A 24,470-nucleotide genomic window follows, 5' to 3' on the forward strand; every position below is an offset into this window, starting at 1 on the left:
TCGTCATCAGCCAGAGTATTGAGTATAGAAGTTGGAAAGTCATGTTGCAGTTGTATAAGACATTGGTGAGGCCACATTTAGAATATTGTGTTCAGTTCTGAGCACCATGTTATAGGAAAGATGTTGCCAAACTGTAAAGGGTACAGAGAAGATTTACGAGGATGTTGCTAGAACTAGAGGGTCTGAGCTATATATAGGCAGAGGTTGAGTAGGCTGGGACTGTTCCTTGGAGCGCAGGAGGATGAGAGGTGATCTTATAGAGGTTTTTTAAATCATGAGAGGAATAGATCAGGTAGATGCACAGAGTCTCTTACCTAGAGTAGATGAATCGAGGACCAGAGGACATAGCTGAAGGGGAAAAGATTTAATAGGATTTAATAGGAATCTGAGAGGTAATTTTTTCGCACAAAGGATGGTGGATGTCTGGAACAAGCTGCCGGGGGAGGTAGTTGTGGCTGAGACTATCCCAACATTTAAGAAGCAGTTAAACAAGTACATGCATAGGACAGGTTTGGAGGGATATGGAACAAATGCTGGCAGGTAGGATTAGTGTTGCTGGGACATGTTGGCAGGTGTGGGCAAGTTGGGCCGTGGGCCTGTTTCCGCACTGTATTGCTCTATGCCTCTAATTGGACTGTCCATTATTTTCTGGTTGGCAACCTGTAACTGGTGGGGTGATACAGGAATCGATACTGGAGTCTGGACTCAGGATTGAAGAAACCAGATGATACAAAGAATGCTAGGAAAGCAATAAAAACAAAGTTCTAGAGTAACTCAGCGGGACAGGCAGTATCTCTGGTGAAAATAGACAGGTGACATTTCGGTTCAGAACCCTTCTTCAGTCTGGATGTTTCAGGTCGGGAAAGCAAGCTGTGAGGAGGACATAGAGTCCACAGAACGATCGACTTAGGTAAAATATTAAGAGTAAAACTGGGTGGAATGTGAGGCTATCCACTTAGATAGAAAGAATCAACAGATGGATTCTGGTTTCAAAAGGGAGATACTTCAGAATGCCACACTTTGAAGAAATCTAGGTATCCTTGTTTATGAAATCCAGAAAGTTAGCATATAATTAGCACATCACGTAATTAGAAAGGTAAATTGAATATTGGCTTTTATTGCAAAGAGAATGTAATCTAAATGTTCTGAGGTCTTACTACAAATGTATAGAACATAAATAAAACCACAGTTGGAATTTTGCATACAATTTTTGTCTCTTTAATTAAAGGGTGATATTACTTTATGGAAGGCAGTTCAGAAAAAGTTCACTCGATTGATCGCTGGAAGTAGGGGTCGACTTATGAGGAAATGCTGAAAGATTTAGTCAATATTAATTGGATTTTCACAGGCTGAGAAGTGACCTTATTGAAAGGCAAGATTGTGAGACAGTTTAACAGGGAGGATTCTGACAAGATATTTGTGAAAAGAGAAACAGTTCACATTTCAGGTCTGAGATCTTAAATTGGCAAATTTGATTATAACACATGAATGTAGAAACAAGGAACTGCAGATGCTGGTTTATACCAAAGATAGACACAAAGTTCTGGAGTAACTCAATGGGTGAGGCAGCATCTCTGGAGGTAAAGGATGGATGACGTTTCGGTTTGGGACCCTTCTCCAGACTTGATTTCTTCATCTAGGTAATTAATATAGATTGTAAATAGCTGAAACTCTAGTATTGAATCCTTGTCAGTCCAGTGTGCACAAATGACTCACTTTAAAAATGTTGGCAAGTATGTGGGAATCACTCAGAATTCAAAAACATTTAATGTTCCAAGTTCAGTGAGGTCAAAGGGTCATGTGTAGAGAAGTAGAAAAACATCATTCATTTAAGTGGCATTTAATATCATTTTGTAGTACAACAAAATTGATAATAGGAGCAGAATGAAAAATATGCACCGTAGATTGTAAAATAAATTGCTGGCACTAGTGTTGATCCATCACCGTTCCAGGTAGAAGGTATTTTTAATCCTTGCAGCTTGGTGGTTGGCTATGTCGGAAGGGAGAGTGTACGCTGGCGCGGTTTAGCTGCCGCTGCTCTCTCTTCACATTGTGTTTTTGATTTTTTTTGTCTTTGGATCGAATTCTGTCTTTAATTTGTGTATTGGTGATGTCTTTATTATTTATTTTACTCCGATTATATGTTTTTTACTCTTGTTAAATTCTGTAAGGTGTCCTTGAGACTTTTGAAAGGCGCCCACAAATAAAATTTATTATTATATTATTATTATGTATCCAAACAAAAAGAGCCAGTAAATGAAATAAAAATAATTCATTTTACCGTCTTTTTAATACAAATGGAAAATTTTCGGAATTTTCGCAAATTATATGGTGGTTTTGCTGGTTTCCGGTGGTAAATCCGGTGAATCGGTAGGTATCTGCCCTCTCCAAACTCCTCTGACATACTCCTTACCAGGTAAGTATTATTAGATGCAGATGAATGAGCGGGTCAATCATACCCAGCACAACCCTGGGAGCTCTGCACTCTCAGTGGCGTGAGCTATTCCGGGCCACAGAAGGAGAAGGATCTCGCCTCTGCTGGCAAGGACAGGCATGAGGGAGGAGGAGGGTATATGACTCTGCTCAAGGAAGAAACATGGTAACCCAAAGAGAACTGAAAACAAACTGCTTACCCTTTATATAAGGGATATGTGGAATCACCCCACCCGCCTCCACAGTACCACGCAAGAAGCTGCCTTTCTACAGTATTTGCATGGAGTGAGGGGTGCAGTGATGCATAACACACCCATTACATGGAAATAACAATGAAATGGTCAGAGTTGGAGGGCGCAGTGAAGACTCTCCTGGCAGAAGTACAGAGATCATGTCCCAAGAATGTGCGAGCCAAGATGCCAGATGCCACTTAAACCAAATGGCTGCTTCTTCGGATGTTCCTATGGTAGCTTGGAATGTAAATGAGACCTGAAAGTTGAGAACAGTGTTGATTTTCACTTCTATTGGTAACACGTAGCAGATGGTTAACTGTTCCTACGGGTTTCATCGCCCAGATGGCTGGTTGTAATCACAACCTCACTCCTAAACTCAGGGCTCCTTTGTCATGCAGGTAGCTGATTGATGCAATCATCCCGCTACCTAATTTGTGAATTTTGCTCTTGCTGTACCCTCTCCATTCCTGAACAGTCTTACCTTCTTCCTGCTGCATTGCAATATATCTGGCATTGTCCAGGCTCGGACTTAGTCAGTAGATTTATTATTTCATTTAATTTAGTCATTATTTAAATCATGATTCCCATTCAGGTGGATGACATCAGTTCTAGATTTAAATATTTCTGTTTTGATTGCACAGGCATTACATTAATAGCCTAAAAATGTATTAACATGTAAAATAATTGACATTCCTTTTAACCATTATTAAATGATAATCCATTTTGGATTAACAATTAATAATGTTTGGGATCCCGCCAAATAGAGAAATGTTGTTATTTTATGACAGAATGAATTGTTAATCACAGCTCCTTCTACACATAAAGACCAAAAAGGGTGTGGGTTATTAAGGGTTATAAAAATGCTACGGCTTTAAGGATCAAACTAAATGAATTAGAGGCAGATATTGAACTTGAATGCTGTGACGAGGAAGTCATTACTGACACATGGCTACAGAAGAGCTTGGTTTTAAGCCAAATATAATATTAAGCCGAGTAGAAGAAAGGAAAAGAGAAAGAGTAGAATGGTGGAGCAACCTTGTTGAGTGAGAATTAAATCACTTCAGGAAATGATGTAACGAGTGGGAAGCAGGCAGTGGAGTCTACTTAGGTCAAATTAAGAAAGAGTAAAGTACATGTTCACCTGAACCAGTGCTCATGGTTTCTGGTAGCTGCAATGAAGTAGCGGGATGAATGAATTCGAAGATTAAACAAGAATGCAGAGTGTATTTAATAGGGAAGTTAACTTTTTCATGTTTGAGACTCTCAAACAGGTGGAGTTTATGTCAGCATGTTCATAAAAATGGTGTACACCAATTATCTAGAAATAGGATAGCATCCATTTTCGGTGCACAAACTGGGTTAACTTTACAGCCAACATCAAGGCGGAAGTCACCACAGAAAATCACAAAATTAGGATTTTCTTGCATAAAGAAATTTTTATTTGTTTACATGCTTTAAGAGACATTTAAAAGCTAACCTCTCTTTCCTACATACGCAGCTGCCTGGTAGGTTAAATAGAATGGTTCACAAAAATTGTAGAGGGTGAAGGGAGTGGTTGAGAGTCCCTCACTGAGAATGGAGTGGGTCACCATGATCCACAGAGGACGCAGAGCCCCTTTGATCAACGGCAGCATCAGGTCACTGATGCCGAGCTCCTTGAACCGAACAACGGCTCTCTGAAGCTTTGTTTTGCCATGTAATTTTATGGAAATATAAATTGGTGGGAGCTTATTTTCAAAAAGTTAGAAAAATATACCAGCGTGGTAAAAAAAAAAATGACAGCCTTTTGATCTACATGTTGATGATGTTTTTCAAATGCAAGAAATGATGGAGAAGCATTATCACCATTTTGCATGGATCGGGATTCACCTCTACCCCATTGAGGACATTGGACTTTATCTATGGAACTGATGCACTACAATGCTGAAAATTATATTCTGCACTCTGTTTCTTCCACCATTCTACCATCCCCCACCATTTGCCCATCACCCTCCATTCACCTGTCCCCACCATGTGTCCATACCCACCATTTGCCAGAGTCCCTCCATTCACCTGTTCCCACACCATTCGCACATTCCCCACCATGCGCCAATCCCCCTACCATCCACTCAAGCCCCACCAATCACGCATCCCCCCACCATCTATCCATTCCCCCCCACCATTCCCTCGAACCTCACCATTAGCTCGATACCCCCAAAATGCTATGCAACACCCCCCCCCCCCGTGCACCATTCCAGCTGTGCCACCATTTGACACCCCCCATCATTTGTCCAGCCAAGGTTAGCCTCAACCACCATTCACACCACCCCTCCATTTGCTCCCCCTCTACACCTCATGCCCTGTTCTCCCCCTCTGTTTGCTCCCCCCGTCCACCATTCAATCACTCGGCTGCCATTCACCCACCTCTCCAACGCTCACTCCACCACCCCCTTCCCTCCCCCCCACTCCACCCCCCAATTTGCCAGTACTACCTCAGTAGACCGCTCGCTTCCGTGTACTTCGGTACACATGGTAATAATAAACCTAAGCCTGGATCTAAACCAAAATGGAGTGCTCAGCCAAATGTCCTGCTGGGTTGGAATTCATGAAGAGCCTTGCGCAAATACTAAAAAACATGCTCAAATTTGCATGTTATAAGCTATTTACACATAAAAACAGATGCAGTAATTTTTTCCTCTAATCACCCAATGTCTAAATTGATATGTCTTTGCGCATTAAGGGAGGAAAGATGTGTTAGATTTAGTAAAGAATAACATGCCAAATTTTATGGCTATTTCAACAGCACGTGAAGATTCATACAAAAGCAATAATTCAACATAGTGTTTGACTGGCTGATTTCCATATGATATAATAAAGGCTGCACAGATCTGTTAATGAGTAGAGCAACAGAAGAACAGTGGGGGGTATTCTAAAAATAATGTAACATGATAAACAGCTCATTTATAACCATAACGAGTAAGAGATTTACTTGGCAATAAGAAAAAAAAATGTTGATACATGGCTAAAGTGGTAAAGGATACCGTAGGACTCAAGATCATAGTACATGAGGCAGATGCACGAAACACAAAAGAAAGGCCCTTGAAAACCAATCACAGCCGACTGGAAATAAAAACAGGGAAGTGGCTGAAATGAAGAATATATTGCTTAGTAACATAGTCACAAAAGCTGCAGTAACTCAACGGGACAGGCAGCATCTCTGGAGAGAAGGAATGGGTGACCTTTCGGGTCGAGATCCTTGTTCAGACTGCTTAGGGATAAGGGAGATGAGAGATATAGACGATGATGTGGAGAGATAAAGAACAATGAATAAAAGATATGCAAAAAAGTAACGATGATAAAGGAAACAGGCCATTGTTAGATGTTTGTAGGGAGAAGCTAGTGAGACTTGGGTGGGGGAGGGATAGAGAGAGAGAGAATGCCGGAGCTACCTGAAGTGAGAGAAATCAATATTCATACCTCTGGGCGATAAGCTGCCCAAACGAAATATGAGATGCTGTTCCTCCAATTTGCGTTTAGCCTCACTATTATAATGGAGGAGACCAAGGACAGAAAGGTTTGTGTAGGAATGGGAAGGAAAATTAAAATGTCCGGCAACCAGGAGATCAGGTAGGTTCAGGTGGGCTGAGCGAAGGTGTTCCGCGAAACGATTGCCCAGTCTACATTTGGTCTCACCGATGTATAAGAGTCCACATCTTGAACAACGGATACAGTAGATGAGGTTGGAGGAGGTGCAAGTGAACCTCTGTCTAACCTGAAAGGACTGTCAGGGTCCCTGGACAGAGTCGAGAGAGGAGGTATAGGGACAGGTGTTGCATCTTCTGCATTTGCAGAGTAAGGTATCTGGGGAGGGGGTGTTTGGGTGGGAAGGGATGAGTTAACCAGGGAGATGTGGAGAGAACGGTCTCTGCAGAAGGCGGAAAGGGGTGGAGATGGGGAAATGTGGCTAGTGGTGGGATCCCGTTGGAGGTGGCGGAAATTTTGGAGGATTATGTGTTGTATGCGACGGCTGATGTGGTGGAAGGTAAGGACTAGGGGGACTCTGTCTCTGGTATGACTAGGGGGAGGGGGAGACAGAGTGGAGCTGCGGGGTACCGAGGTGACACGAGTGAGGGCCTCTTCTATGATTGGAGAGGGTAATCCCTGTTCCCTAAAGAATGAGGACATCTCGGATGTCCTTGTATCGAACACCTCATCTTGGGCACAAATGCCTAGACGGAGGAGTTTGGAGTAGCGGATAGAGTCTTTGCAGGAAGCAGGGTGACAAGAAGTATAGTCGAGATAGTTGTGGGAGTCAGTGGGTTTGTAATAGATGCCAGTTAATAGTCTATTTTCAGTGATGGAGACTGTGAGATCAAGAAAGGGGAAGGAGGTGTCGGAGATGGTCCAAGTAAATTTCAGTGCAGGATGAAAATTGGTGGTGAAGTTGATGAAGTCCATGAGTTCTGCATGGGTGCAGGAGGTAGCTCCAATGTAGTCATCAATCTAATGGAGGTAGACTTCAGGGATAGGGCCACGTACCCTACAAAGAGGCAGGCATAGCTGGGACCCATGTGGGTGCCCATAGCTATGCCTTGGACTTGGAGAAAGTGGGAGGAGTCCAAGGAGAAGTTGTTGAGGGTGAGGACCAGCTTCGCTAGGCAAAGTAGAGTGTTAATAGAGGGAATTTGGATGGTTCTGATGTTGAGGAAGAAACGGAGGGCTTTAAGGCCTTCCTGGTGGGGGATGGAGGTGTAGAGTGACTGAACGCCCATGGTAAAGATGAGGGAGTGGGGGCTCGGAAAGTAAAAGTCATTGAAGAAATGAAGGACATGTGAGGTATCTTGGACATAGGTCAGGAGGGATAGGATGGAGTTGAGGTACGTGGAACCATTATCATTGTTACTTTTTTGCATATCTTTTATTCATCGATCTTTATCTCTCCACATCATCGTCTATATCTCTGGACCCTTATACCTAATCAGTCCGAAGAATGGTCTCGATTCGAAACGTCACCTATTCCTTCTCTCCAGAGATGCTCCGAAAATACATATTGTTGGGGGCTTATTTTCATAGAAATTCAGATTTCATTACTTTCATGTGCTGCAGATGGAGTACAGTAATTTTTTTTAATAGCCATTTACAGTGCGTTCAGAAAGTATTCAGACCCCTTCACTTTGTCCACATTTTGTTACCTTACAGCCTTATTCTAAAATGGATGAAATTCTTTTTTTTTATCATCAATCTATACACAATACCCCCAGAATAAAAAAGTGAAAACAGGTGTTTAGAAATGTTTGCAAAGTAATTAAAAAGAAATAACTGAAATATCATATCTACATAAGTATTCAGACCCTTTGCTATGACATTCAAAATTGAGCTTAGGTTCATCCTGTTTCCATTGATTATCCTTGAGATGTTTCTACAACTTGGTTGGAGTCCACCAGTGGTAAATTAAATTGATTGGACATGATTTGGAAAGGCACACACCTGTCTACATAAGGTCCCACAGTTGACAGTGCATGTCAGAGCTAAAAACAAGCCATGAAGACAAAGGAATTGTCCGTAGACCCCCGAGACAGGATTGTGTCGAGACACAGAACTGGGGAATGGTATAAAACAATTTCTGCAGCGTTGCAGGTCCCGAAGAGCACAGTGGCCTCCGTCATTCTTAAATGTAAGAACTTTGGAACCGCCAGGACTCTTCATAGAGCTGGCTGCCCGGCCAAACTGAGCAATTGGGGGAGAAGGGCCTTGGTCAGGGAGGTGACCAAGAACCCGATGGTCACTCTGGCAGAGCTCCAGAGTTCCTCTGTGGAGGCGGGAGAACATTCCAGAAGGACAACTATATCTGCAGCACTCCACCAATCTGGTGCTTATGGTAGAGTGGCAGGACGGAAGCCACTCCTCAGTAAAAGGCACACGACAGCCCGCTTGGAGTTTGCCAAAAGGCGAGATTCTCTGGTCTGATGAAACCAAGATTGTACTCTTTGGCCTGAATGCCAAGCTTCATGTCTGGAGGAAACCAGGCACCACTCATCACCTGGCCAATACCATACCTACGGTGAAGTTAAAAAACTACAGTTGTTTGTTTTAGGAATTAATTTATGAAACATTTCTTCATGACAAAAGTGAATGTGCCAATTGTTGGTGTCACTTTTAAATCTGTGATCGATATTTATTAATTGAACACATAAAGAGAAACGGGACAAAGCTAAATATGGAGGTGGATCACAATCAACAATGATCTCATTGCATGGTGCTACGGTGCTGGAGCCAAATTATCTACTTCTGTTCATATATTCATGAGTATTATTGAAGAAATAAAAATATGACTAACATAATGATTTTTAAAAAATCAGATTACACTGACAAAGATTTTTGTCCATTAATCTCCTTCGTGGAATCACTATGGAGTTACTTGAATCATACCCATCAACTTTACATTTTGTAAATGCAGTACCGTGGGGAACTTTATTGTTGATAAAGATTGTATAAAAGCAAATTATTAATGTTGGTGACAATCTTCAATATAATTACACATAACAATATGGGGATTTATTTTTCCAGCTTTGAAAATTTTACTTAATGAAAAATTAATGGCAAATTTACCCCCAGAAAATCCACAATCTTCCCCTACGACTGGATGATGTGAAATGTGCAGAGGGAAATATCAACCCATCACCTTAAAACATTTCTGTGCAACGTGGTTGAATTAGAGGGTTATACAACAGAACAGTAAAAATAAGCTTTTGTCACATTTAATCTCAAATATAATTTTTGTAGATTTTATCAGATTTATTGGTTGCCATCCATTTTTGCAGTCTACTTGTAGAATTAAATGCAGGAAACTCCACTATGTTTATTGTTCTTTTCATTTTCACATTCATTTCTATTACAATAAAATAGCTAATGATTTCTGATTAAGCATTCTCCAAACCGGTCTGCTGCTTTAGATTTTAATCTTTGAGAACTCATTTTTTGACAGCCTTGTGTTTCCATCATCTTTGATAAACAGGAGTGAGTCTTGGCCCCACTTGTTACCCGCACTCACTTTGTGGAGAGAATTCCATCTCTTTTGAAGAAGAAGCACTTTGTAGAATCATAGTGAGAGGAATAGAAGTAATTGTATTCCTCAACGAGCTTTCTCCCAACTGCTGTGGAGTACCACTGATGTTGAGAGAGAAAATTGTGTGTATTTCACAATAATTGAAGACATCTTAAAAGATTTTTCTTGTATTCTCCTGTGCCTTGTGACATTTGGAGGAATTCCAAAACTTGCACTGGTGCCAAAAAAAACAGCAAAGTCTGCCACATACAATCTTATACATTGTTACTGTGTTAAATTTTGTCAAAACAGTGCTCTTACTACATGCCATGAATTATTCCTGGTTTAAAAAATGAAATTTAAAATAAGTACTGAATTAATATTATAAATATCTATTCAAAAAATATATAAATTTATGAATTAATTATTTTTTGTCAAAAATTATTTTTGAAATAATGTTATCATACACCATCCAGCATGGTATCAATGACTGGAAATACAATGGCTATCAGCTAAATAAAAATACCCAAAGCACCATTTGAGATTTAAACCAATTGTTAGAGCACTATAAACAGTTAAAGAGCTTCAAATTAAGATAGACTCAAATTTAGCATCACATTTAAATTGGTCTACCAAAGCCAATCAATTTAAGTTAATAATTAGTTGTTTTTTTGTGCTCTTTCTGTAAAGTAGGAATTGAAACTGTGATATTTGTGATATTTAGTTATTAAGTTGGAGTTCCAGATATTCACTTTATCATCAGGGCTCCCTCCAGAAAAGAGACCAAAATTAATGCAAAAATATACATCATAAAAATGTGAATATGGTTTCAGTACAATTAAAGTATTGTACTTCAGAGAGGACAATATTATTTTCTCCCATTTATTTTAAGACTTGGGTAATCCAGGTGTGATTTTCGATCTTCAGATAAAGTGGAAGATGGTTCAGGTGACTGTCGCAATACAATGCGGCTGGGATAAGAACCCACACCACATATACGTAGCAACACTAAGAACATCTAATACCTAATGGCCAGACCTCTGCCCAAATAATACACCATCTAGGCTCTCATTTTTGTTTCACCTCGCAGTTTCAAGTGTATGCCTTGCCTCTTTCAAACGATATGGGATGTCAGGACTTTCAATCAATCAATCAATCAACCTTTATTGTCATCTTGCAAGCAACAGCTGTACAGTGCAAAATGAAAAGACGTTTCCCAGGGAATAGCGGAGCATCGCACATGAAATTTAAAACATTTCACACATAATAACACTAAAAACAATCCAGTCCCTGATGGAACAGTATAAATAGTTAAAAGCAGGTAAAACACAACGTTAAAATACAATAAACCAATCATAAAAATGTCCGGGGCAGCTGATTTGAGTGGCCAGTGCCAGTTATTAAAGTGGCCAGTGCCAGTTATTAAAGTGTCCGTGCCAGCCGCAGAATCAAGTGACTGTGAGTACAGTGACTGTTTAGCAGCCTCACAACCTGTGGTAGGAAGCTGTTTAGCAATCTTGTAGTCCGGGCTTTGATGCTTCGATATCTCTTGCCTGATGGCAGGAGATCCAGGTGTATGTGGAGGGGGTGCAGTTTGTCCTTAGCAATTCTCTGAGCTTTTTTCAGACAGCGGCTCTGGAACAGTTCTTGTACCGAGGGTAGGGAGACGCCAATGATCCTCTCTGCTCCCCTCACTACCCTCTGCAGAGCCTTCCTGTCCGAGCAGTTGCAGGTGGAGTACCACGTATTTATGCAGTACGTGAGTACAGACTCCACCGTACCCCTGTAGAAAGTCCTGAGGATGTTGGTGGGGAGTGAGGCCTGTTTTAGTTTCCTCAGGAAGTGCAGTCGCTGATGGGCCCGTTTGACGGTCCCAGTGGTGTTCCTGGACCAGGTGAGGGCGTCTGTAATTTGCACACCGAGGAACTTTATGCTCTCCACTCTCTCCACTGTGGTGCCACTGATGTTGAGGGGTCATATGAAGAAAGACTGGATAGACTCGGCTTGTACACGCTAGAATTTAGAAGATTGAGGGGGGATCTTATAGAAACTTACAAAATTCTTAAGGGGTTGGACAGGCTAGATGCAGGAAGATTGTTCCCGATGTTGGAGAAGTCCAGAACAAGAGGTCACAGTTTAAGGATAAGGGGGAAATCTTTTAGGACCGAGATGAGAAAAACATTTTTCACACAGAGAGCGGTGAATCTCTGGAATTCTCTGCCACAGAAGGTAGTTGAGGCCAGTTCATTGGCTATATTTAAGAGGGAGTTAGATGTGGCCGTTGTGGCTAAAGGTATCAGGGGGTATGGAGAGAAGGCAGGTACAGGATACTGAGTTGGATGATCAGCCATGATCATATTGAATGGCGGTGCAGGCTCGAAGGGCCGAATGGCCTACTCCTGCACCTATTTTCTATGTTTCTATAGAACTGCTGCTTCTTTACTCCAGCAACCAAGGTTAATTCCTGATCTGCACTGCTGTCTAGGTGGAGGTGGCAATGTGCTCCCTGTGGATCTCATTGGTTCCCTTGGTCTGTTGCAGCTTCCTCTCTTATCCCAAAGACAAGCAGGTCAATTGACTAATTAGCCATTGTAAATAGCCCCGAGTGGGCAGATGGTGGGGAGAGTTGATGGGAATGTGGCCAGATATTTTGAAAAATGGGATTGAAGTTTATGTTTATTTGGATTTAGTTGAACAAAGGTATTTTCCCATACACTATGTTCCTATGACTCACATTCATAAAATGCACAGGTAACCTGACCTCTTGATGAAAGGGGCAAATGATTGATAGGCTCTGTAACCAAACATCTGAATTTGCTCTGAATTTGCTCTGAATGGATTTACTCATCCACTTGAAAACTTATACCAGATTTGAGGACAAGATTCTACAACGAGATCTTGGCTGGAAGGTTTCTCGGCTATCTAAGATTGTCACCTCTTTACATTTGCACATTTGTAATTTTCCTGTTGAACTCACCAAATGGGTCTACACCGAATAAAGACAAAACAATGCTGGAATTGTTCCGTAGGTCAGATCACCTCTGTAAGAAGCAAAACAGAGTAAATGCTTCAGGTTAAAACTCCCTTATCAGATTTCTACAGAGAGGGTGGAGAACTGTAAACCCCTTCCACACCTCCTTGGATTCACAATTCACTGGGGGGAGAATGTCAAAGCAGGCATCAAGAGGATCTTAATCATCAATAGAAAGGGAGAGACATGTCAATGTCCCAAATACAAAAAATACAAGGTCTTTCTATAATGAACGGGGATAATCTACATGAAGTGAACAAGTTTGCCTGAGAAGTTTTGAGATAATCATCTGGTCCCGTCTTTGCTTTGAATAACAGGGTGAGACATGTTTCAATTTTTTCTTCCCTGAGGTACAAGAGAGAGCTCTGAGATGAGTAATCTGGTGGGGCTGATGATATATTATCACAGCATAACATGATAAGAATCACCAGGTCCTTTTATGGACTTTGCAGTTATAGAGTCACACAGCAGGGGAAATGGGTCCTTTGGTCTAACTCATCCAGGCCGACTAAGGTGCCTACTTGTCAATGGCTGGTCCCATTTGCCATCATTTGGCCCATATCCCTCTAAACCTTTCCTATCCATGTAAATTTCACTGCTTCCTATCGTCTATCCTGGATGCAAGTGCATCATCTGCTAACCCTGGACATACGAGAGGCATAAATAAGGTCATAGAGTCATACAATGTGGAAACAGGCCCTTCGGCCCAACTTGCCCACACCAGCCAATATGTCCCAGCTACACTAGTCCCACCTGCCCGCGTTTAGTCCATATCCCTCCAAACCTATGCTATCCATGTATCTGTCTAACTCTTTCTTAAACGTTGGGATAGTCTCTGCCTCAACTACCTCCTCTGGCAGCTTATTCCACACACCCACCACCCTTTGTGTGAAAAAGTTACCCATCAGATTCATATTAATTATTTTCCCTTTCACCTTAAACCTATGTCCTCTGGTCCTCGATTCACCTATAAGGTAAACAGGAAGTAAAAATCAAATATTGGAGGGGAAAGCTTTAAGGTAAGCGAGGCAAAGTTTAATGGAGATCTGTAGGGCTACTTTTTTACACAGAGGGCAGTAAGTGCCTGGGATGCGCTGCCAGGATTGGTGGTTGACGCAGTTATAATTGTGGCATTTAAGAGGCTTTTAGATAGGCATATGGATATACAGAGAATGGAGGGATATAGATTATATACAGGTAGATATGGAATAGTCTTGGCATCATATTCAGCACAGACGTTGAGGGCCAAAGGGCCTGTTCTGATTCTGTACTGTTCTATGTCTTGCAAAGAGTAAGATCCAGGAGTAATAAATTGATGCATGTGGTGTTTTCATCCACTGTGGGCCTGGTCCTTACCTAAATTCCTTAATTTCTAGCCAGCAACTGGAAGAATACTCTCACTTATATTCACTATGGGAAGAAGGAGACAAGACAACATAAAGTACAGTGAGTCTCAGTCTCCCATTATGAATCACAACACAAAGTTCTGGAGGAACTCAGCAGGTCAGGCAGCACAAGTAAATGGAATGGATACATGACGTTTTTGGTCAAGACCCTTCTTCAAGCTGATATAAAGGTTCCCGACTCAAAATGCCATCTGTCCATTCCCTCCATAGATGCTAACTGACCTGCTGAGTTCTTCCAGAACTTTTATTTGTAACAGAAATCGGAAGCCTATTTCACTACAAAGGTGAAATGCTCTCTGGAGCAGTTGGACCACAGCATCGGCACCGCTGCATTCTCTCCAGCATTAGCGTGCTCTCTGAAATGGGAAGAGAACTCACAGATGACATAGTGGACAACAGTAGAACTGCTGTACCCAACAGGCTAGGAATCAACATGCATTCAAATTTGGCGTCACGCAAGCTTGTTCTTCCTCTTCTTCCTTGTTGGTTCATCGCGTTGTGCCCTTTGCTGATAACTGCCAGCGAATCCTCACTCTTATCAATGTCGGTAACGGCAGGATGAAATCGCCGGCATTCTTTCTCATTCTTTTTTATACTTAACGAAATCTAAAGTGATACTACATGCTAGATGTAAGAATGAAAATATATTTGTCTCATTTCTTACGGTATATTTCGTGGTATCATGGAAACCTTGACCAACATAGAGTTGATGGAGGCTATTTTGCATCTGATCTTTCTATCAATCCTACTACCGCCACTTCCTCGCCATTTCCTTGCACTGTAGCACATTCTCTTGCTTCTGCTGTTTAACATTTAATCTCGAAAGCTCGCACTGAATCCATTTCCATCGCATTGTCAGACAATGCATTCCTCACCAGTCCTTGTGTTGCCCATGTTAATGCAAAAGGCTGCCAAGTGCTATGGGTGCTGCGCTGAGATTAATCCTGGAACTACTAATAAGATAGCTACTGTGGGAACTGAACTTAAACTCAAGACCCTCCGAATTCAACCCAGCAGACTCGCAGGAATATAAATGTACAGACAAAGATGGATACAATGTCGAAGTGTGCAAGCTGCAAGTTCTTGACTCAACTTGCAAGAGAAACAGCGGAACATTTTTATTTGCCTTTTTTTTAATTTTTAGATATATGTTTGAAAAAAAAACCTCACTCACGGCGACGTGTAACCGAGTTTGGGGGGGAATTGGTTTTGTCAATATTCAGGGAAAAAAACTGGATTGTTGATTGAAGCCTGCAGTTTTGCTTCCAGTACTTTATTAGTATTCAATTAGCCAAGTTTTTATTTTAATTGCGAAGAGGTGAGAAATCTGGTGGGTGACAGGCGTAAAACTTGGGTACTTCACTTTCGTTACGGTGAATACAATATATATATTTGCACACACACACAAAAAAAGAGGCCGTTGAGGATGTTTTCTGTGAGGAAGCGTCGATATTTTTAGTTCACGGGGCGGATTATAGTTTGGCGATTTTTTTTCTCTGTAGGAACCATGGAAAGTTGAGGTTTGAAGGCGGTGCTGTTGAGTTTATGTCTGTAGACGAGGGAAGGAGTGAGCCGCCGCCGCTGCTGCTGCCGCTGCTGCTGCCGCCGAGTGTCGGTGCTCTCGGGGAGGGTGAGAGTGAGAGGCTGAGCGAGTGTCGGAGGCGCGCTTGTCCATGTGGGGCTGTGTCATTGGTTTGTGGCAGAGCCCGCCCGCCGAGCCCAACCCAACCCAGCCCAGCCCAGCCCAGACCCCCTCCGGCCCGGCACGGCCCCGCTCTGCTCCACACTCGCTCTTTCTCCAGCTCGCGCTCTCTCGCCCTCTCTGCAACTCGGTGCTTGTGCCGGCGGGGGAAGGAAGAAGGAGGAAGGAGGGGGTCAGGGCAGGGCAGCAGGAGGAGGAGGAGGAAGCCCGATCGCCAGGAGCCACCGAGGACCAGGGCAGCGGAGCCGCCGCCACCACCGCCGTCGCCGCCCGTCTCTCGGCGCCTGTCGCCCGGGGACCGGAGCGCACTGACCCCGCACCGGACCGCACCCGGACCGACCTGACCAGCGCCGCTCGGATCTTACAGGCTGCAGTTGGAGGATTAAGTTGAATTGTTTTCTTTTTTGATGTGGACCAGCTGAGCGGAGGACGCTGTGAGCGATAGAGATGCTGCTGCTGCCGCCGAGGGACGGTATGTTGTGACTCTGAGCCGGGCGGCTTTTAGCGCAGGTACCGGGCTCTGGGCGAGTGGCCACGGCTCCACCTCTGGCAACTGGTCCCCTCTCCTGGGCGATCCATCCCCCCCCCTCCTCCTCCCCCCTGGGCGATACATCCCATTCCCCAGGGCGATACATCCCCAACCCCAGGGCGATACATCCCCTTCCCCAGGGCGATACATCCCCTTCCCCAGGGCGATACATCCCCTACCCCAGGGCGATACATCCCCTTCCCCAGGGCGATACATCCCCTTCCCCAGGGCGATACATCCCCTTCCCCAGGGCGATACATCCCCTTCCCCAGGGCGATACATCCCCTACCCCAGGGCGATACATCCCCTTCCCCAGGGCGATACATCCCCTTCCCCAGGGCGATACATCCCCTACCCCAGGGCGATACATCCCCTTCCCCAGGGTGACCAATACCCCTCCCCTCCGATGGGCAATCCAGCCCCTCCCTCCACACACCCCCAAGCCCAACCCCTCTCTCCAGAACAACCCGCCTCCTCGCCCAACCTACACATGTCCCCGCCCCCTGAAATGCTGCCTGCCACCTCCCTCCCACCTTGCATCAGCCCCCCCCCACCACCACTCGCTCCACCCATCTCACTTGCCCCCTCCTTATTCGCCTGCCCTCCCCCCAAAATTTGCCAGCCCTTCAACACCCCTGCCATCTGACCCACCCACACCAATTCACCCGCCCCTCCCCCAATGTTTGCCCCCAGTTCCTATCTCCACCCTCCATTTGCCCCCCCACTTCATTTGCCCTCAACACCCTTCAACAGTTTGACCCCTCCCCCCCCCCCCAGCAACGTTTGACCCCCACCGGTTGACTCCTCCACCGTTTAGCCTCCACGGTTAGACTCCCCTGCAGTTTGAACCCCAGTTGTATGATTAACCCCCGCCTCCCTGGTTTCCCCCACCATCAGTCATCCAAGTCCATAGTTTAACACCCCCCCCCCCACTGTTTGCCCCAAACCACCTTTTGCACTCCCTCCCCACTGTCCATCCCAGCTTCTCCCAAACACCATGGAGTCAGTGTCGTCTGCTGCCCCCACCCACGTTAGGCCTTGCCAGCCATCCTCTGGATTCTTTCTCCGCTCCCTACCTCTCCTGCACACGGAACATGTGCCTCACACCTCCTATCCCGCATACTCTAACTTTATCTTTGTGGTGACCCTGATTCATTCCTTTCCCCATCCAATGTGTGCACAGGCCATGGATATCTCACCCTGTCCTATCTCCACCTTCCAGCGCTCCTGCCCTTTCCAACAATCACCCTGAGCGGACAGTTGAGATTATGTGATGCCCATGTTGCTGTGCAGTGCAGTCCTATGTTTAACTCTCTCATCCACATGTCCTGAGCTAAGATATTCCATGTCTTCAATTTTACATTCAGTGCACATGTGTGGGAGGATACTTATGATGCATGTTTCCACAGGATGCTTAAATGATTATTTTGTGCATTCCTCTTGACATTACTGGCGAGGTGCTTTTTAAAAATATATATAAGAATGTTGTTTTATAGTTGCTTTCACAAAGTGTTTTCAGTTATAAATGTCAACCATGCTGATATTTAAAATTTACAGATCTGACATATTATCAAAGGAACCTTAGTCTTTTTCCACACACTCTGATGATTGTGAGTAACTTAACACAGGTGCTTACATTTTGATGTTGGCAAGCAGGAAAATCAACATGGTATAATCAACCAAGTTTTAACCAGAAACCCATCTACCCAAGTTTTTCCTTTAAAAATCATGGTTGGTCTTTTACCTTTTAAAAAAGTGCAGTGAGGTTTGAATCCAAACAACCCAGAGCATTTTTCTCATATTCATTTGCAGTTGATATGTTGAAGGTGGTGAATTTTTGTAAACCAGTGTCATTTCTGGTTAGAATGAGTACTGTCTGTTGACCTATGTTTTGTTGTATGCCCTTTTCTTTTAAATGAATTATGTCTGATTTATAGATTTACGATAAAACAGTACAAAGTATGGAAGTTTTATTCAGTGCAGTCTGATACATACCGGACGTGGGCCAGAACTTGGCATTCTTTGCGTTTGCCAATTGTTTGTTACAGATATCTTGCAGGATGCATAATGTGTAACAGTTAACGTTATCCAGACAATGGACAGTTTGTTAGATTTATATCATTAGTAAATGATTAAATAGTGATATGAAATACCAGAACATGTTTTTACCAGTTTGTTCCAGTTGAACAAGAAAAAGTAAAACATTATGAATTAGTAATGGAAACATTGGTTAATTTTGCAAATAGATTTACAGCAGATTGAGTTTGCTGAATTAAAATGGCTGTAGTGTTTGACTTTTCTGTAGAGATTGAATTAAGAAATTTCAAAGCGGCTTGACTATTCTTAAATTGATCTGGTGATTTATTAGTGAGATAAAATAAAGTTCAAATGCATTGTAAATTTCATGCAATTGATTCTTAAAAACCAAAGCATTTAAGCCACATTGTTTGAATGGAAAATGGGCTTTAAACAGTGTTTGTTTCTTCTGTGTAGGGAGTTATACCACGACTGTTTGCCAAGCAATTTGCAGAGATTAGCTGCTTCCTGATACTAGATGTACAATTTACTAGGTGGAACATCCCTGCAAATATCAAAACGTATGCAGGGACCTGCTCTTTTCTTTCCTTATCCTACTGTCCTAACAAAACGTCTCAGTTACTTTGAAGGAAATATTGCTGTCGATGAAGATAGTTTTAAATTAACATGTGGCAGTGGGTAACTGGGAATTAATTGAGGTTGAAGTAAGAGTAATGACAATGGGAATGTTGTCTGATAGGTAAGACTTGAGAGGTGAAGTTCCCAGTGTTCAGTATTTGAGCCCCAGTTTTATATCACTAATTTGGAAGAGGAGATTGAAGTTTCTATTATCATTTTTGCATGTCTAAATTAGAAGGCGCAGTAAGTTGTATTAATGGCAGCAGTATGTTTTGCAGAAAATGGCTGAGCTGGAGTACAGTGCAGGGAAGTGTTAAATCATCAGCTTTTGGATTTAAGAAAGAAAGATTAAAATAATTTTCTTAATGGGAAGTGACTGCTTTGTGAAAGAGCAAAGGCATTTGGGTATCCACTTGTGTGCAAATATGAATAGCAATTTAAAAAGTATTGCAGGATATTGGTGTCTGCATCAGGGGGCTGATTGTAAAGAGGAAAATGTTAAGGTCCAGTGATGCAAAGTTTTTTTTTAATTTATCTCACGTGTCATACTTGGTTTCAGGTAATGCACCTCAGGAAAGGTGCATTGATTTTAAAAAGGGTATGGTGTAGATTCATCAGAATAAGACGATGCCAAGGTTGATTTGAGATGACAAACTTGGTTTTAAATGCCTTGAGCTTATGAGGTTGTGGACTAACTCCATTACAAAGAGTAGTTTTATATACTACTCTTTATAATGGAGTTAGTTCTGCTGTAAATGAACTCATGAAGCACTTCCCCTATTTTCTCACGAAAATAGTGAGGATGGCGATGTATTTGACATTTCAAGATTGTGGTTAATAGATGTTGAGCAATGGAGGGTGGGTAAATAGAATTAAGCTGCAGATAGCCATGATGTAACAGTGTTTCTGTTGGTCTGGAATAATCGAGTGGGTGTACTCTTCTGCACCTGTTGATGGTCACCTTCATTGTGGGAGAAAGCCGGTGCTCTATATAATCTGACTCCACATTCATTTTTGCAAGAGGAAGGGATACCTTTCTTGCATCAACTGCTGCCTTTGATCATTTAAGATCATGAAACTGGAGTTGATTTTAATGACTTATCATTACACATTGTCTTAAATCCACAGACCATCAGAACAACTCTTGATGTAAACACATTTTTCAAAACTTTATGTAGTCAGTAGGAGATTACTCTCCACTAATTTGACATTTATTTGTTTGCCAAATTGAGTTGGGTTTTGTTTATTTTTTCCGATTGTCACCATTACAGTAGCCAGTCTTCAGCCAATTCATATACACTATGGGAGCTGTGGATGCAGCAAAGGCAGTGGAACCAGGTGCCACCTCAGCTATTGAGTGTAGGAAGGAACTGCAGATGCTCGTTTTAAACCGAAGATAGACACAGAATGCTGGAGTAACTCAGTGGGACAGGCAGCATCTCTGGAGAAAAGGAATAGGTGATGTTTCAGGTCGAGACTCTTCTTCAGATTGAAGACTCGTTTCCACGCTGCATCTTTGGAGTGTGGGAGGAAACCGGAGCACCCGAAGAAAACCCATGTGGTCAAAGGGGGAAACATACAAACTCCGTACCGACAGCACATGTAGTCAAGAATGAACCCGGGTCTCTAGCTCTATGGCAGCAACTCTACCGCTGCACCACTGTGTGCCCAAATATTTGGAGCGGTACACAAAAGAAGATGGCGGTGGCTCTTGGAAATTAATCATCTCAGGCTAAGAATTTCTCAGTGTACTGTCCTAGGCCCAGCCATCCTTAACTGCTTCACTCACAACCTTCCATCATCAGATTGTAAATAGGTCAGTGATTAATTGTGCAATGTACAATTCCATTCACAACTCCTTAGGAAATGAAGCAGTGCATGGCAGTATGCACCAAGATCTGGACAATATTTGTGCAAGGGCTGATATGTAGCAAATAACATTTGAACCTTAAAGGAGCCAGGAAATTACCATCTCCAACAACTGTACTGACAGTAAGCACCTATAATGGCATTACCATTGCAAAATCCTCCATGATCAACATCCTGGCTCCACTCAAATGTAGAAACTCAAATGGACCGCATGAATACCATGGGTACAATAGCTGGTGAGAGGCTGTGACACTATCCCTGACATCAAGGCCCTTCCTGTATCTGTAAGGCACGGTTCAGGAGTGAGATCACATCCTCTTCACTTGCCTGGATGCGCGAGGCTCCCGAAACACTCAAAAGGTTTGACAACATCCAAGACAAACAGCCATCCTGACTGGCACCTCATCCACCATCCTAACGATTCCACCATTGTACAATGCTGCAGTATAGGTTATCTTCAAAATGCTCTGCAATTGTTTGTCCAAGTTATTCTCAAGTCAATGATCATTACGACCAAAACCAACAGGAGTAGCAGGTGCTTGGGACACTATCACCCTACCACCTCCAAGTCACTTTCCTGTTCTTTCATTGTCCCTGTGCCTAAATATGGGAACTTCCTACCAACTTCAATGCAAGAGCAGTTTGTACTGCAGCAGTTCAAAAATGCAGTTTGCATTCTAAAGAAGGAACCCTCTCAGAGCATTTGGGTATGTGCATCAAATGCTGGCCTTGCTATTGTTGTCATGATCCTGATTGTGAGTGTTTGTGAAAATAACAGATGTGATTCCTATGAATTAGATATTCAATCATAAGAAATCCAGATTCAGCAGCATGTTTATTTACTCCACTGCACCAGAACTGGATCAGATGCGTATGTATGTTGAAACTTTTTTGAGTCCATGTATTTCCATGATGATTTCAGAGGCTTTCTGAAGCAGATGATCTGCTTAAATCTCGAAATTAATGAGAAGCTTTTTCTGACAGATTGTTATGTTGGTCGATTCTGGGATGTTGTCAAACTAAATAAGGAGAGAGGATGGGGAATCAATGAAGCTTGCAATGGTGAGGGTTAATATTTCTTTCCAGTAAAACCTATGAAAAGAATAATGTAATAAAAAGGAACTACAGATGCTGGTTTATACCGAAGATAGACACAAACTCAGCGGGTCAGGCAGCATCTCTGGAGAAAATGGATAGGTGGCATTTTAGGTCGGGGCCCTTCTTCTGACTGATTGTTTGGTGGGGACTGGAAGCAAGGACCAATCGGGGCCAACTGTTGGCTAGATTAACTCAGATAGAGTGGTTCCATGATAGGCCAATTGTTGGCTAGAGACGGTGTGATCGGATGATGTATGAAAATTCAAAACAAAACCCAACTTCAGAATAGCAGCTAACAAGAATTGTATTATTACCACACGGGTAAATTGGCAATTGGTAGGAATTAACTCAACAAATCTTGATTTAATTGTTGCAGTAAAACTTTAATCTGGATCTAATTGGTTGGCAATCCTGATTATATGGTATCTGACACACTTTAGTCTGGAATATGAGCTGAGGTTTCAGAGTTGCTGGAGCTAGTGCCTGCACAGAAGAGGGACCTCTTCTCAAAACATCACCTATCCATGTTCTCCAGAGATGCTGCCTGACCTGCTGAGTTACTCCAGCACTTTGGTCTTTTGTGTATTAACCAGCATGTGCAGTTCTTTGTTTCTGCATTTTGTCTGCACAGTGGACTGGATTGTGAGTGATGTGGGCCTGGGTCAGGAACATGGTAGGTCTGAGGACAGAGCTGGGATCCGGAGTGTTTTTTATTCCCCACTGGCTTCCCCAAGTCTCTGGCTTGAATGGAAAATTTGTTGAAATAACATGAAATATGTAAAACAAAATGAAACAGAAGTGTGCTTGGGTACGAATACAAATCAGATCTAATGGTCTGGAAAATCCGCTGGTCCAGCACTACCAAAGTCAAAAGGGTGCCAGATTATAGTTATACTTCAGAGATTTTTCTTTAAAAATATACTTTGATTTTAGAGAAGTAGATTTTACTTGGCTGATCTTTGGTCAATGATTATTGCATTGCGACCATCAATTTGCTTATAGTTGAATGTATAGAATAATGGCTTGGTGACTCTTTTTGCATTCATCTATGGTATCTTGTGCCTCCCCCTGATAGTGGCTTAAATGTCTAATTATTGAAATGCCTCTTTGTGGCAAGAACTGTAGAATCTATTGGAAGCAATGGGTTGTCCTCGTGTCCTGTCCTTCTTGGGGTTTTAAATGTAAAATTAGATGTTTAAGCCACTGAAACAGGAAGATGGAAGATATTGGAGGTTGAACAGGCGTCATTTTTTCCCTTGCATTTTGTTTCCCAACACTAAATATGTTCATTTGCAGTTGGAGAGGTAGTTGTGTACCATGAATTCCATCCGTTCTCTAAGCATGATAGTTTTTCTTCTGTCAAACCCAACTAATCCTGCCAGTTCTGCAAAGCGATGGACTAAGGCTTTAACAAGAGCACAACACTTGTTAAATCTAAGTGTTGCCAATAGTTGAGGTTTTGTTTCCCTGAGTTTGCATTTCATAATTCTACAGAACAGCCCTTCACTTGAGTTTTGATTCCACTTTGGCCCCATTCTCTTGTGCAATCATTTGTTCTGAAGTCTTTGAGTCAAGGTGATTTCCCCTCTTCATGTTACTATCTTCATTGCTGTCTGTTTCCTTATTTTCACACAACATTATCAGTCATGTAATGGATGCACTCCTCTTTGTTAAAAGCGCTACTACATAAATCAAAATTAACTTTGTTTCTTTATCCCAGCAATAAAGTAAAGAAACTAGTAAATTATGGAAAACTCTTATTAATTTAGTTAAATGGGTCTTGGTTTTAAAATGCATCCACAAGAAATGTCAAAGGGGATGACACATATATATTAATATTGGTAATTATGTAACTTCACTGGCATTCTATATCCCATCATGAAAAATAATTACGTTCAAAATATCAAAAACAAATGACTACCAATGCTAGGAATCTGAAATAAAATTACAATGCTTGAAATACTCGGGTCATATGGGATCTGTGAGAAGGGAATGTTTAGGTGCATGATCTTTTGCCATTTTACTTGAGACTTTATATTGTGACAATTGAAGGGGACACACACCACCACACACACACACACACACACACACACACACACACACACACACACACACACACACACACACACACACACACACACACACCCTAGCGGGTCAGGCTGGAGGACATGAAAAGGTGATGTTTCGGGTCAGGACCACCTCCAGACTGAAGATGAAGTTTTGGCTCGACACCCTTCTTCGACGGGTCCTGACCCAAAACATTACCTGTCCATGTTCTCCATGGATGCATGACCTGTTGAGTTACTCCAGCACATTGTGTCATTTTTTTGTAAACCAGCATCTGCCGTTCCTTGTTTCGACATCTCACCTTTATATATACTCTTTCATAACCCCAGGAGGCCTTGATATCTTTGGTCACTGTGTGAGCAATGAGGTAAAGGAACGGGTAATATGTTTTGCTGGTGACTGCTGAGAATCAGCACACTCAGG

General features: G+C 42.6%; 1 protein-coding gene across 3 annotated transcripts in view; it reads left to right on the forward strand.

Annotated features, from left to right (window-relative positions):
- The first annotated feature begins 15,857 nt into the window (after positions 1-15,857).
- Positions 15,858-24,470, forward strand: part of ctbp2 (C-terminal binding protein 2) — a 272,992-nt gene continuing 264,379 nt past the window's right edge. For 2 of the 3 annotated variants that reach the window (XM_033033718.1, XM_033033720.1), the window contains exon 1: positions 15,860-16,301. The gene's annotated coding sequence lies outside the window, so the exon portion shown is untranslated. Of the gene's footprint in view, positions 16,302-24,470 lie in introns of all 3 variants that reach the window. The other variant, XM_033033717.1, reaches the window with a different exon arrangement.

Source organism: Amblyraja radiata, chromosome 15, assembly GCF_010909765.2.
Source record: "Amblyraja radiata isolate CabotCenter1 chromosome 15, sAmbRad1.1.pri, whole genome shotgun sequence".
In the NCBI taxonomy this organism is placed as follows: Eukaryota; Metazoa; Chordata; class Chondrichthyes; order Rajiformes; family Rajidae; genus Amblyraja; species Amblyraja radiata.